Source organism: Gavialis gangeticus, unplaced genomic scaffold (assembly GCF_001723915.1).
Source record: "Gavialis gangeticus isolate Ggan-Ray unplaced genomic scaffold, GavGan_comp1, whole genome shotgun sequence".
Classification (NCBI taxonomy): domain Eukaryota; kingdom Metazoa; phylum Chordata; order Crocodylia; family Gavialidae; genus Gavialis; species Gavialis gangeticus.
In genome coordinates, this window is record NW_017728993.1 from 61,516,414 (window position 1) to 61,528,474 (window position 12,061).

Below are 12,061 nucleotides of genomic sequence, written 5' to 3' on the forward strand. Positions count from 1 at the left end.
ACCTCCTGGGTTAGATGGAGGTCCTGTAACTCGGCTAGGAACCTACGTGAGCGGTCAGACCCGGCTGACTGCTCTTCCCAGCAGATGTCCGGGTAGTTTAGGTCACCCATGATGACCATGTCCCTTGACTTAACTGCCTCCGCGAGAATTCCCGGTCCAGCTCTTCCCCCTGGTTTGGCAGCCTGTAGTAGACCCCCACCGTTAGGTCCCTTTCCCCCCGACCCCCTTGTATATGGACCCAGAGCACCTCAGTCTGCCCTACCTCTGACCCAGTGCTGTTTGCTGAGGATGTGTATTGCTCTTTGACGTACAGCGCCACACCCCCACCTTTCCTCCCTGTTCTATCCCGCCTATCCAGCCTATAGCCCTTGATGTTTACCACCCAGTCGTGCATTGGATCCCACCAAGTTTCAGTGAGCCCCACTATGTCTGGGTTTGTGTTAGCTAGTAGGAAGGCAAGTTCCTCCTGCTTGTTCCCCATACTATGAGCATTAGTGTAGAGACATTTAAGGCCTCCTGACAGTGTATGAGGGATTTTACCTTATCCCTTCCTGGTATCTTTACTCTGCTGATGACCTTGCCTTTTCTTATTCTTTGTGCTAATGGTTCCATGCTGCACAGAAATAGTAGTGGTGACAGGGGGCACCGTTGTCTCACTCTTGTATGGATTTTAAAGGTCCTGCTTAGATGCCTGTTAAATTGCATTTGACTCTCTGCTTCTCTATACAACAACCTTATCCAAAATATACATTTCTCTGTGAACCCCATTTTTCCTAGCACCTTAAATAAGTAATCATGATCCATTCTGTCATGCTTTTTCTAAATCTAGGTTTGCTATAACTGTGTTTTGTTTTTCTCTCTTGGATGTGGGACAATGTATCTCTGAACATGCTGATCATTTTGGAGATCTTTCTACCTGGTACTGCACATACTTGGTCTTCATGTATTATCTTCTGGAGGTTCTTCCGCATCCTCAAAGCCAGCATCTTGGCCACTAACTTATAGTCCATATTAAGGAGTATAATTAGTTTACAGTTCTTCAGGAGTTCCTTCTCCCTTTTCTTGAAGAGTAAGATCACAACACGTCTTTTAAAATCTTTTCCTGCCTCTCCTGTTTACACTATTTCCCCAAAAGCTTCCACTGTATCTCTCCCTATCCATGTCCAAAACTTTGTGTAAAATTTTGTAGGCAGTCTCTGCTCCTGGTGATTTCCCTCTTTTAAAGGTTTTTAAGTACTCCTCCACTTTCTTTAAACATATTTTTATTTCCGTCTTCTTTGCTTCCTCCTTCTTTACTTTCTGTTCCATCTCTTCCAAAAAACTCCTTCCTCTTCTTCCTTTCTGTCCTTCTTCTGGTATAGCTCTTTGCGACAGGGGGCCAGCCCGGGGTTGGGTCTCATGTTGGCCTGCCCTGTCTAAGTAGGGCAGTCTGCCCCGTCTTGCCCGCCAAGACTTTGCTATTTCCTGTGCTGGTGTAAAATGTGGGAGGCTGTCCATATTACTGCCCCGATGCCAGGGGGCACTGTACACAACTCCAACCTCCCCTTATTGTATTCCATGCCTTGCAGATGGCATCCAAATTGTTCTCACAGCTCCGGCTTAAGGCCAGGCCAAACTCGATCCACTGTTGGGCCTCACACACTGCCCCCTTCAGGGCCACATTCATACTGCCCCCCTCTCACTGGGGCCTCTTCTACTCCACCCTCTCTCACCAGGCCTCTTGTGTGCTGCCCCTCACTGGGCCACTCGTAACCTGCCCTGCTCCCGTGAGTGACTCCCTTGGGTCATCAGGCTTAACTACTTTTGTACTGGCCGGTCCCCACGCAGCCCTTTGGGTCGCTTGATCTCCCCTACTCTACTTGGTACCAGCCTTGTGCCTCACACTGGGCTGACTTTGCCCCTAGCTGGGCCACACTGTGTCTTCATGTACTCAAAGTTCTTAACATCTGACCCAACACTCAGCCTCACCACATCTGAGGACTTACTGGGGTCTCAGCCTCTGGCCTAATTGCAGCCTCAGGCATCCGTAGACTGACCTTGACTTAACTGCCCCCTTCCTGGGTCTTCAACTTATGCCGTCCTACTAGGGCCTTCCATATGTGCCCTCTCACTGGGGCCTTCACTTTCACATGTGCCCTCTTGCTGGGGACACTCTACATCTTTGCCTCCCCTTGCTGGGGCCTCTGGAGTCTTGCATCCCATGGGACTCAGGTGTCTGGAGATGTGCCTGGCCCCCGTGCCTGTCCCTAGGTCTGGGTGACCCACCAGAGTGTGGGGGCCAAGGTTTTAAGGCACTCCTACCCACCTTTCACCGGGGAGGTAAATGGCTTTGCATTTCTGGGGGACTGTCCCACCAGACCACCCTTCCCCAGCAGGCTGCAGTTTTTAGTCTTACCGAGGACCAATGCAGGCCTGTCTGCTTTGGTTTTATCCCTATGGGACTACATGTTATTCCTGTGCTGTTCTCTCTGCTGGATCTTAGTTCCAACCTCTTTCATGCCCGCCTGATGTCTTGCTCAGCCTTTCTTCTCCTAGACAGCGATGTCCCTCCCATCGAGGGACTGACTTCTGTCAGTCAGCAGCTGACTTCCTTGGGTATCAGGGGTCCCCTTCTAGGCCCCACCATACAGCCATCTCACACTGGGCTTACTTCAGTCTCTTCCGGCTATGGCCCTGCCTCCAGACCAGTCGGGGTACCAGATAGCCCATCATGGCCCAGGCCTGCCCCTTGCATTGGGCTTCCTTCCCCTTTGGCCTTCTGGCCCTGTCCCTCTTGCATTGACCAGTCAGGGTGCTCTGGTCCCAGCACCATAGCAGCTGACTTCCTTGGGCATCAGGGGTCCCCTTCTGGGCCCCACCATACAGCCATCTCACCCTGGGCTTACTTAGAGCCCCAGAGATCATAATAACATGGCTCCACTCTTAACTGGGCTTATCTGAGCATCAGGCCTCACCCCTGCCTATTCTAAATCAGGGGCTTGCCTAGCCCCTGTGTAGGCCTGCAAACAACAAGCCTCTTCCCAGGCTGGACCTTGTTCTCTTTAAGCCCACCGCCTTTTCCCTGGGGCTTGGGGCTCCCCTAGGCCCCTAGAAACTGCCTGCTCTTTTACCTCCAAGGTGTTGTGAGCAGCAGCTCACTCTGGTGTCGTTGCTTCCAGCTGCTTGCAGCAGACTGCTGGCTCAGCCCTGTGGGCCTGGATCTAAAATGGCCACCTCATCAGGTCTGGCCCACAGCTGCTGGCTGCCTGCTTTCAGCCTTAAAGTGGCAGACACTGAAGGTGCCCTGCCACATGCCTTCGCCTTAAAAATTGCTACTGGGGAGGAGGGTCTCCCTGCTGTTCACCCTGCAGGCTCCTCCGTAGCCTGCAGCAGCCTACTAAGTGGCAAGCACCCCAATGGTGCTCCGCCATACTCTTTATAACATCTTTTTATCATCTCCAACACCACCTCCTGCTTTTCCATCCAGGCATCACCTTCTTCCTGCACTGATTTAGACTCTCCTTTTGCTGCCTTCACTCTGGCCAGAAAGTATAGGGGCCACTCTTCGTTTTCTCCCACCTAGCATGCTTGTGCTAAGAACATTTTTTTTCATCTTTCTTTGAAACCAGTTTTCCAGCTCTTGCCTTGTTTCTTTTAGCTCTTCTTGTACCTGTCTTCCTTCAGTGGCTTCCTGTAGCAGCTTCTGCATCTTTCTTTGCAGCTCTCTTAGCGTTTTCATTCTTTTCCCTGCACATCTTCAGCCTTCCTTCCTGAAGAATTCTCTTATCCTCTTCCTTACCATCATCCACCTTTCTTTGGTATTCCTAAAAGATTTTTTCAGTGTTCACCACCCCTCATACTATCTTGTGTGTGCTTGATATATCTCCATCTTGAAAGAGGTGCACATTTAACTTCCACAGTCCCTTCCCTCTCATGGGGCTTTTACCAAGACCAATTTCTACCTTCAGCATCCAGTGATCTCTAAAAGCCATATGTGTGATTTCTTTCTTCTTTATCCATATTTCCATATTTCTTTTGACATAAATACAAAGTCAGTTCTTGATTATTTCTTTCTGTTGGGGTCTGTTCTAGTGAAAACTTTCTTCCCTGCCCACACACCTCTTAGCGACTCCTTTTTTATTATATTTGTTAACAGTCTGGATGAGCTATCTAAAGCTCCGTTTCCTCCTTCCCCTGTTCTGTCGCCCACTTTGATTATACAATTGAAATCTCCTGCTATTATGCACGGTCTTCCTCCGACCACATAAGTCACTAGCTTTCTAAGCAGCTCATTCCTTCCCTCCCTCTCTGATGGTGCATATACACTGAAAATTTCTAATTCTGTTCCCCTGACTGATAGTATCATTCATTGCAATCTGTCACTGATGATTTCTTCTATCTGCTTTGCCCTCAGCTCTGGGTTTTTGAATAATATTGCTGCTTTTGCCATTTTGTTCTCATTTATCCCTGACCATCACGATGGTCCTCATCTCCACCTTTTCTCAAAGTGTTTATAATCTCTCTCCCCTGGTATACCACATACTTGTAGGCAGATCATGCCTACCCTTACTTGGCTTAATTCTGGTTTAGTCTGTTCCCATCTTTTCCTTGTTAAGATACTCCTGATGCTAAGTGAAACTATTGTCAGTACCATTTATGCTTGTTTTAAAATGAGTGCTCTTGTCCCTTTTTGCGGTTTTCCTGTGCTTGCTTTGACCTGAGTGTGCCTGTCCCTTTAAGGTCTGCCTGTGCTCCTACTCAGAGTTATTGACTCCTCCCCCTCCTTCACTTGCATTCTTGTAGCCTTTGCAAGCTGCAGGATTGCTTTGACATTCAGGAAGGCTTGCATGTCCCCCCCCCCGGCTTCCTGCTGCCTTCTGATCTGTACTCTGGGCTTCAGCCCAGAGGTGCTAGCAGCAGGAAACTGCTCTCTGCCTCTTCCTCTGACTCATCTCCCTCATTATCAGGTTTCTTCTTCCTGGAATTCAGCCCCTGCATTGCCTTTCTTTTCCCAGCCTGCCCCATCTGGTCTTTCTATTGCTCCATCTCCACCTCTGTTCTTTCTTCCCCACCCCCACATCTGAGCTGTTTGCTGTTCCTGCTATCCCTTTCATTCCATTTACTATCTGCTTCTGTGCTGCCTCAGTCACAGATATTTTGCCCCCCTCCTGTTTCACCCTCTTGTGGGGTTTCTCCCACCATTTCTATCTCAGTGCCTACCCCGGCCTCTCCTCCACTTTCTTCTGCTGGGTTTTGCTGTTCCTCAAGGGGGTCTAACTATTCTTGGAAAGGCTTTGGGGTACTGGCAATACAAGTGTTCCTGTCCTTTAAAAACAGTGCATTTTAGAGACTCCTGGCACTCTGCTGCTCTGTGCCCCATCCCTTCATATCTGCAGCACACTGTAAGGGGACAGTATACAGATAGATGCCCCACCTTTCCACATTTGCTGCACTGTTTTGGTTGCCTGTGGTTCATTATAAAACTCCAATGTGTCCAGATCTGGATTGTTGACAGGAGGTGCAGCACCCTACCTGGGCTCCACTCATCTGCTTGTAACACTTCTCATGCCCTCCAAGACCCCACCCAGATACCATATTTGTCCCTTACTTTCTCCACCGACATTTGAGCTTCTCCCCTCCTTACACCCCTGTGCTCTGTCAGTCCCTTTCTTTGCCTTTAAGGCATAGATCAGACTTTGAATGCTGATGGGAACCTACCTCAAGAATTAGTACAGTCCATCTGGATATAATATATGGTAGTGTCCATTATGCTCAGTCCCCCTCATTACTAACTCTTTTTCAAGTCACAATTAGCCACAGAATCCAATACACTTTGACTTCCTCTTCACTCCCACAACTGAGCTATGCCTTTCTTTCCCATTTCCAGTTATTCCTGTTTTTCACCAGCCTTAAATGTCTGGCAAACATCATGAAACAGGGACCCAAACAGTTCACCCAAGAATCCCTCTGTCACCCCCTCTCTGTCTGTCACATATGATAAGTGTGGCCCCACCCTTCATCAGTGGAGCTGGGCCAGGTTGCCCTGTGGCTCATTTGCATATACATTTTGGATGCTCCCTGGACTCATGACAAGAACACCTGATTCCAGTCATGAGTGTGGGGGCATTTGGGAAGGAGGAGTGCTAATTAGCACATGGATCCTTTGTGGGGGGTATTTGGAATACAAGAACATACTGAGCAATGCTGAGTGGTGCGGTCACCATGGCTTGAACTGCTGTCAACTTTCCTGGGGCCCAGCCCAAAGAATTATATGGTGAATCATAGCTTTTTTGTTTTGGATTAATATTATACATGGTCTGTAGTATATACCTAAATTGGCATGAGTGCCTGACCTGTAAATTACAAGACCTGCACAGGCAGGTGGCAGTGGGGCAGGATATGAGGGAAGCCATGCTGGAGGTGAAGGCCTGTTCCTGTCCCAGGTGCTGGAGCAGATGGGAGTGCCATCAACATTGGTTGGATGGATCAGGACCCTCTATACAGAAGTGAGCTGTGAAGTACAGATCAACAGCTTCCTGAGTGTACAGATTGCGGTGGGGTCGGGAGTCTGGCAGGGCTGCCCACTCTCCCCGATCCTGTTCATCTGCGCCATTGAGCCACTAGCCCAGCGCCTGAGGCAAGACCAGAGGATAAACAGAGCCCACATCCCCAGAAGCAGTGTACCCGCCTCCGCTTTACGGTCCGTTCCTGCGCTGCCTTCACCTGGGCAATTGATCTTGTTTGCCTCAGCCCCACGTGCAGACACCAGAGAATACTCCAGTCATCTTCTGGGAGACCCCTAACTTGTCTGCCATGACTTTGGATGAATCTTCAGTGGAGGGGGGTCCCCTTTTGAGTTGCCTCCAGGGACGTCATGCAACTCGGCGTGTGCTCACAGGGCTCCAACCTTCCCTACACCCCGGCCATGTGCCACCTTTGTGAGGCGGGCCTCTTGAACTTGTTCGCAACCAGCCCCTCAGATGTCTTCTCGGGCCTCCACATCACCTCACGATGATGATCACCCTGGACCTCTGGTCGGACTCTGGTGGGTGGGCCTGGAGATCTTCGGTCTTCTGACCTGTCATCTCTCTCTCTCTCTCTCCCCCAAGGTCCAGGCCACCCTTGCTTAATGCTGAGAGCTTCGTCCCACTTCCCTAAAACACCCGTTGTGACCCCGACTGAACAAACCCTCCACCGTGTCTACTGGTGAGGTGTAGCCCAAGGAAGAAAAATGAATTAAAGAACAAAAGGAAAAGATGGAAGGACCCAAGAGGAAATAGAGCGCCCACTGCGCTCCATACCCCTTAACACCCTTGGTGCCCTAAGTCTAGAGCACCCCGAGGGTTGGGACCCGTGCCTTAGCCCCAGCTGTGACCCCTCTCTTCCCCTCTCCAAGTCTTGCTTCCACTTGGGCTTACGTCCCCAATGCCTGCAGATAGGCTTGGCCCCCGTTCTGCCCCAGGGTTACCACGGGCTCCTTCATCAGCTCCTTTGGGTCTTGCTGGGCTTCTCTGGCTTGGGGCTCCCTGCTGCTCCTGCTGCTGTTGCTGCGGTCACCACTGCTGGCTTTCCTGCCAGCCTCCTTGCCAGCGTCTCCAATCCTTGCTGATCCTTGGCTTGGGGATCTCCTGCTGCTCCCATTGCTCTGGACACTGCTGCTGCTGCCTCTGCCAGCCTCTCTGCCAGTGACCTCAGTCCCCGTCAGGCTTCCCAGGGTCAGAGGCTCCCAGCTGCCTCCCTGGCTGTTACAGCCACTGCTGCTGTCACCGCTTCTGCCGCGGCTGCTTGTGCCAGTGCTGGATCCACGGCCGCTACAGTCGCGGCTGCCATTGCTGCTCCTGCCACGGCTGCTAGTGCCAGTGCCAGTTCTGGTGCTGCCTCAGCTGTCAGCCGCCCGCCGTGGCTGGCCTCCTCCTGGCTGGTGGGTTCCTGCCCATTCCCTGGCCCTCAGCAACCTTCCTGCACTTTTGCGGCTTCCTTTAATCTCTGCCCGGTGACGTCTCCCCATGACATCACCTGGTCTCAGCTGTACATAGGCGTGGCTTATGAACCGCACGGGTGGTTCCCCATCCTGGGCTTCCTTGCTCCTCCTGGCCCCTGGAACAGGTAGGCCTATATTTTCCTTCTTCTCCCTGGCTGGGGTTTTGCCTCAGGGCGAGGCTCCCTCTCTTCCCAAACCTGTACCCCTGGCACAAGCAGTAACTGAGAGGCCAAGGTCCTGGACTACATGGACGATCTGAACATCCTGTGCCAGAACAGGGGGTCGGTTGCCACAGCCCTGGCACACATGCAAGGTGGCAGCAGGGGCCAAGCTGAACATCAGCAAGAGCACCTGCCTGGCCGTGGGTGAGGTCAGGGACCTGAAACCCCTGGGGGTCTCTGTTCCCTGCGAGGGGATCAGGATCCTGGGGATAGATTTTGACCTGGAGCTGAGTGGCAGAACAGCATGGGAGAAGACAGAGGCCAAGGCAAAACAGAAACTGGGGCTGTGGCACTTACGTTCCCTCTCCATGGGGGGGGTGCGTTGTGCTCATGAAGGCAGTGTTGTTACCGGTGCTTCTGTACACCGCACTGGTCTTCCCCCCCCTACTGAGCGTGTCACCCACAGGATCCAGAGGGCTGTGTTCATTTTCTTCTGGGGCTCCAGATGGGAAAAGGTCACCTGGAAGACGCTGTGCAAGGACAAGAGGGCTGAGGGCAGGGGCATGCCAGAGATCCTCCTGTTCCTGTGGGCCAAGTACGTGAGCACGATTTGTAAGCTGGTGACAGAGGCAGACACCAAAATGGCATGTCTCATGAGGTACCTTGCAGGGCACATTCTGAGATACTAGGGGGTCTTCACCCCGACTAACCACAGGCCATAGATCACAGAATCACCGTGGTTCTACAAGATCTTGAACTGATGCTGCGACATGTACAGCCTGCAGAATGCAGGCCCGGCAACCATGAAAAGCCACAGGAAATCCAGGAGATGGTGAGATGAAGGGACACCATGTCACCTGTGGACCTGCTCCCGGGCAATGCATGCCAAGCCGTGTGGGAGTGCATCCACTGCAAGGAACTGCACAAAGATCACAGGGACCTCAGTTGGCTCATAGCCCACCGAGCTCTCCCAGTGAGAGCCCAGAGACATAGAGAGGGGCAGCTGGGGAGACCCAGCTGCCCATGGCCCAACTGCCACAGGGCCACCAAGACAATAGAGCACCTTCTGTGGCTCTGCACCCGTGCCAAGGAGGTATGAAAGAGGGTACAGCAGTGCTGTGAAGCATTGACTGGCATCAGCCGGCTGACCAGTGAGGCTGTGCTGTACAGGCACCTCACCAAAAACCAGGGGAACCCCTTGCTCCGGTTCAACCAGTTTGCATCCTGTGTCAGGAGCACCTTTTGGAAGGCCAGGAACCTGCTTCTCTACAGATAAATGGACGCAGACGTAGTGGGCTGCGTGAAGATGGCGCTGAGCAAACTCTGGACCTACCACCAGAAATTGGTAGCAGAGGATGGAGAAGACGTGGCCAGTGTCACCTGGCACAGGGACATGGGGCACAGGACCATACAACCCCCACCAAGGGAAGAAGAAATGACGGCACCGAATAAGAGGAACAGACGAGTGGAATGGAGGATAACAACAGTGACAACAGCAGCAGCAGTGGGTCCTCCAGTGGAAGCTGGAGTGACAATGATGAAGAGACCCTGTGAACTGAGTACCTGACCCCGGAAGCGGGGCACGGGTGGACATGAAGGGAGGGCTGGTCAGAGAGACCAGAAAGAACTGAGTGTGTATTTTGTGTGTTTTGCACGTGGTTGCAGACTTTGTAATGGGTATGGGTGGCCAGTGGGCCTTTGTGCGGGTGCAGTTTTTCTGTAACGGGATTGGTTTAGATATATATAACCATATATATAGAGAGAAATATATTTTTACAAAAAAAAAAAAAAAAATACCTAAATTGGCTGATAGCACAGTGAGCTCTCCTGGTGAGGGCCTGGAGACATAAAGAGGGGTGGGTGGGGAGATCCAGCTGCCCATGGCCCAACTGCCATAGGGCCACTGAGACAATAGAGCACCTCCTGTGGCTCTGCACCCATGCCAAGGAGGTATGGAAGAGGGTGCAGCAGCTTTGCGAAATGGTGATCGGTGTCAGCCGGCTAACCAGTGAGGCCATGCTGTACAGGCACCTCACCAAAAACCAGGGGAGCCCATTGCTCCGGTTTGACCAGTTTGCATCCTGTGTCAGGAACATCTTGTGGAAGGCCAGAGATCTGCTCCTGTACAGACAAATGGATGGAGAGGTAGTGGACTGCATGAAGATGGCACTGAGCAAACTCCAGACCTACTACCAGAAAGTGGTAGCAGAGAATGGAGAAGATGCAGCGGATGCCACCTGGCACAGGGATGTGGCGCAGGACCATACAACCCCCACCAAGACAAGAAGAGAGCAACAACAGCAGAGAAGAGGAACAGACGAGTGGAACGGAGGATAGCAACAGTGACAACAGCAGCAGCAGTGGGTCCTCCAGCAGAAGCCGGAGCAACAATGATGAAGAGACCCTGTGAACTGAGTACCTGACCCCACAAGTGGGGGATGGGTGGACATGAAGCGAGGCTGGTTGGAGAGATCAGAAAGGACTGAGTGTGTAGTTTGTGTGTGTTGCGCGCGGTTGCGGACATTGTAACAGGTACGGGTGGCCAGCAGGCCTTTGTACGGGTGCGCGGGTGCAGTTTTTCTGTAATGGGATCAGTTTTAACCCTTTTTGGGATGGAACGTGTTAGAGAGTATATATATATATAATCATATATAGAGAGAAATATACTTTTACAAAAAAATAAAAATAAAATAAAAGTCTGTAGTATATACCTGAACTGGCTGGTAACCCACCAACCCCTCCCAGTGAGGGCACAGACACACAGAGAGGGGCAGCAGGGTAGACTGAACTGCCTGAGAGCAATCTGCCAAGGCACCACAGAGACTATTGACTACCTTCTATGGCTCTGCATGTATGCCAAGGAGTTGTGTGGCAGAGAACCTTTGGGTACTGCCACTTTCAGGGTTTGAGCAGGCTTCAGACCAGCTTGCAGGTGGGAGCAGACCCAATCAGCCAGTCACATGGCACCCAGGAAGCTGCCTGATTGGTGGAGAGCTGGGCAGCCTGGGTATAAGACCAGGCCTGGAGAGCAGAGCTGGCAGTTGCTGCAGGGGTGCTGCTGATGTAAGATTGCTAAGTCAGAAATCTGTTGCTCCTGGAACATTTGGAGGTTAGGGTACAAACTATGGGGAAGGAGGAGATTCTTAGGGACCCAGGGAGGTCCAGAGCCCTGGGAAAGGGGCTGAGTGCCTGAGGCTGGAGAGGCCAGCCTATAGCAAGGGGCTGTGTATACATAGGCCCAAGAAAGAGGCCCGGATGACCTAGTGAGAGAGGCAGGATATACCAGGGCCTAGAGAAGGCACAGGCCAGCCTGAGCAGAAGGGACTTGGAGTTTGTGGGCCTGCTAAGGGACTAGGCAAGCGCTAAATGGAACAGCAGGATGTGTGGGCAACCTAGGAAAGGTCTGGGGGGAAACCCATGAAGTGCAACTGATACTGGTAGGGCCCAGTGAGGGGTTCAGATGAGCCTAGTGAAGTAAAGGGCTGTTTTGTATAAGATCCGTGGGGCTCCAGGTAAGCCCAGTGTGAAAGGATTGATCTATGGAAGGGCCCCAGTGAGGGGACTCCTATAGAGTGAGAGAGTCAGGTGCTCATAGACTGATCCCAGGGCTCTTGACTGGCCCAGGCTGGGGCCAGGGCCCAGGAGTGGCCAAAGGGCATATGCGCCTACTACGAGGGGTCAGCCGGTGCTGCGGAGAGCCTGACACTGCGACTGGCTGGAGAGTGGGGCTGGGCTCAAGGAAGCAAAGGTCTCTCAAGGGACAGACCACTGGCAAGAGATTAAGGGGTCAGTTTGCCAGCAGTCTGATATGATGATGGTTGAAGTCAGCTACCTGATGGGAGGAATCCTGTAAGGGTAGTTGGCGCCATAGTGGGAAATAGTTGGTGCAAGATAGTTGGCACCAGAGTGGGTGGGACATTGCATAAACTTGTTTGACCCA

General features: G+C 52.0%; 1 long non-coding RNA gene across 1 annotated transcript; it reads left to right on the plus strand.

Moving 5' to 3' along the window:
* The first annotated feature begins 9,564 nt into the window (after window positions 1-9,564).
* Window positions 9,565-11,509, plus strand: LOC109305387. Its single transcript, XR_002099615.1, has 3 exons — window positions 9,565-9,798; window positions 10,654-10,695; window positions 11,497-11,509. It is a non-coding gene; the product is annotated as an uncharacterized LOC109305387 (long non-coding RNA).
* Window positions 11,510-12,061: the final 552 nt, after the last annotated feature.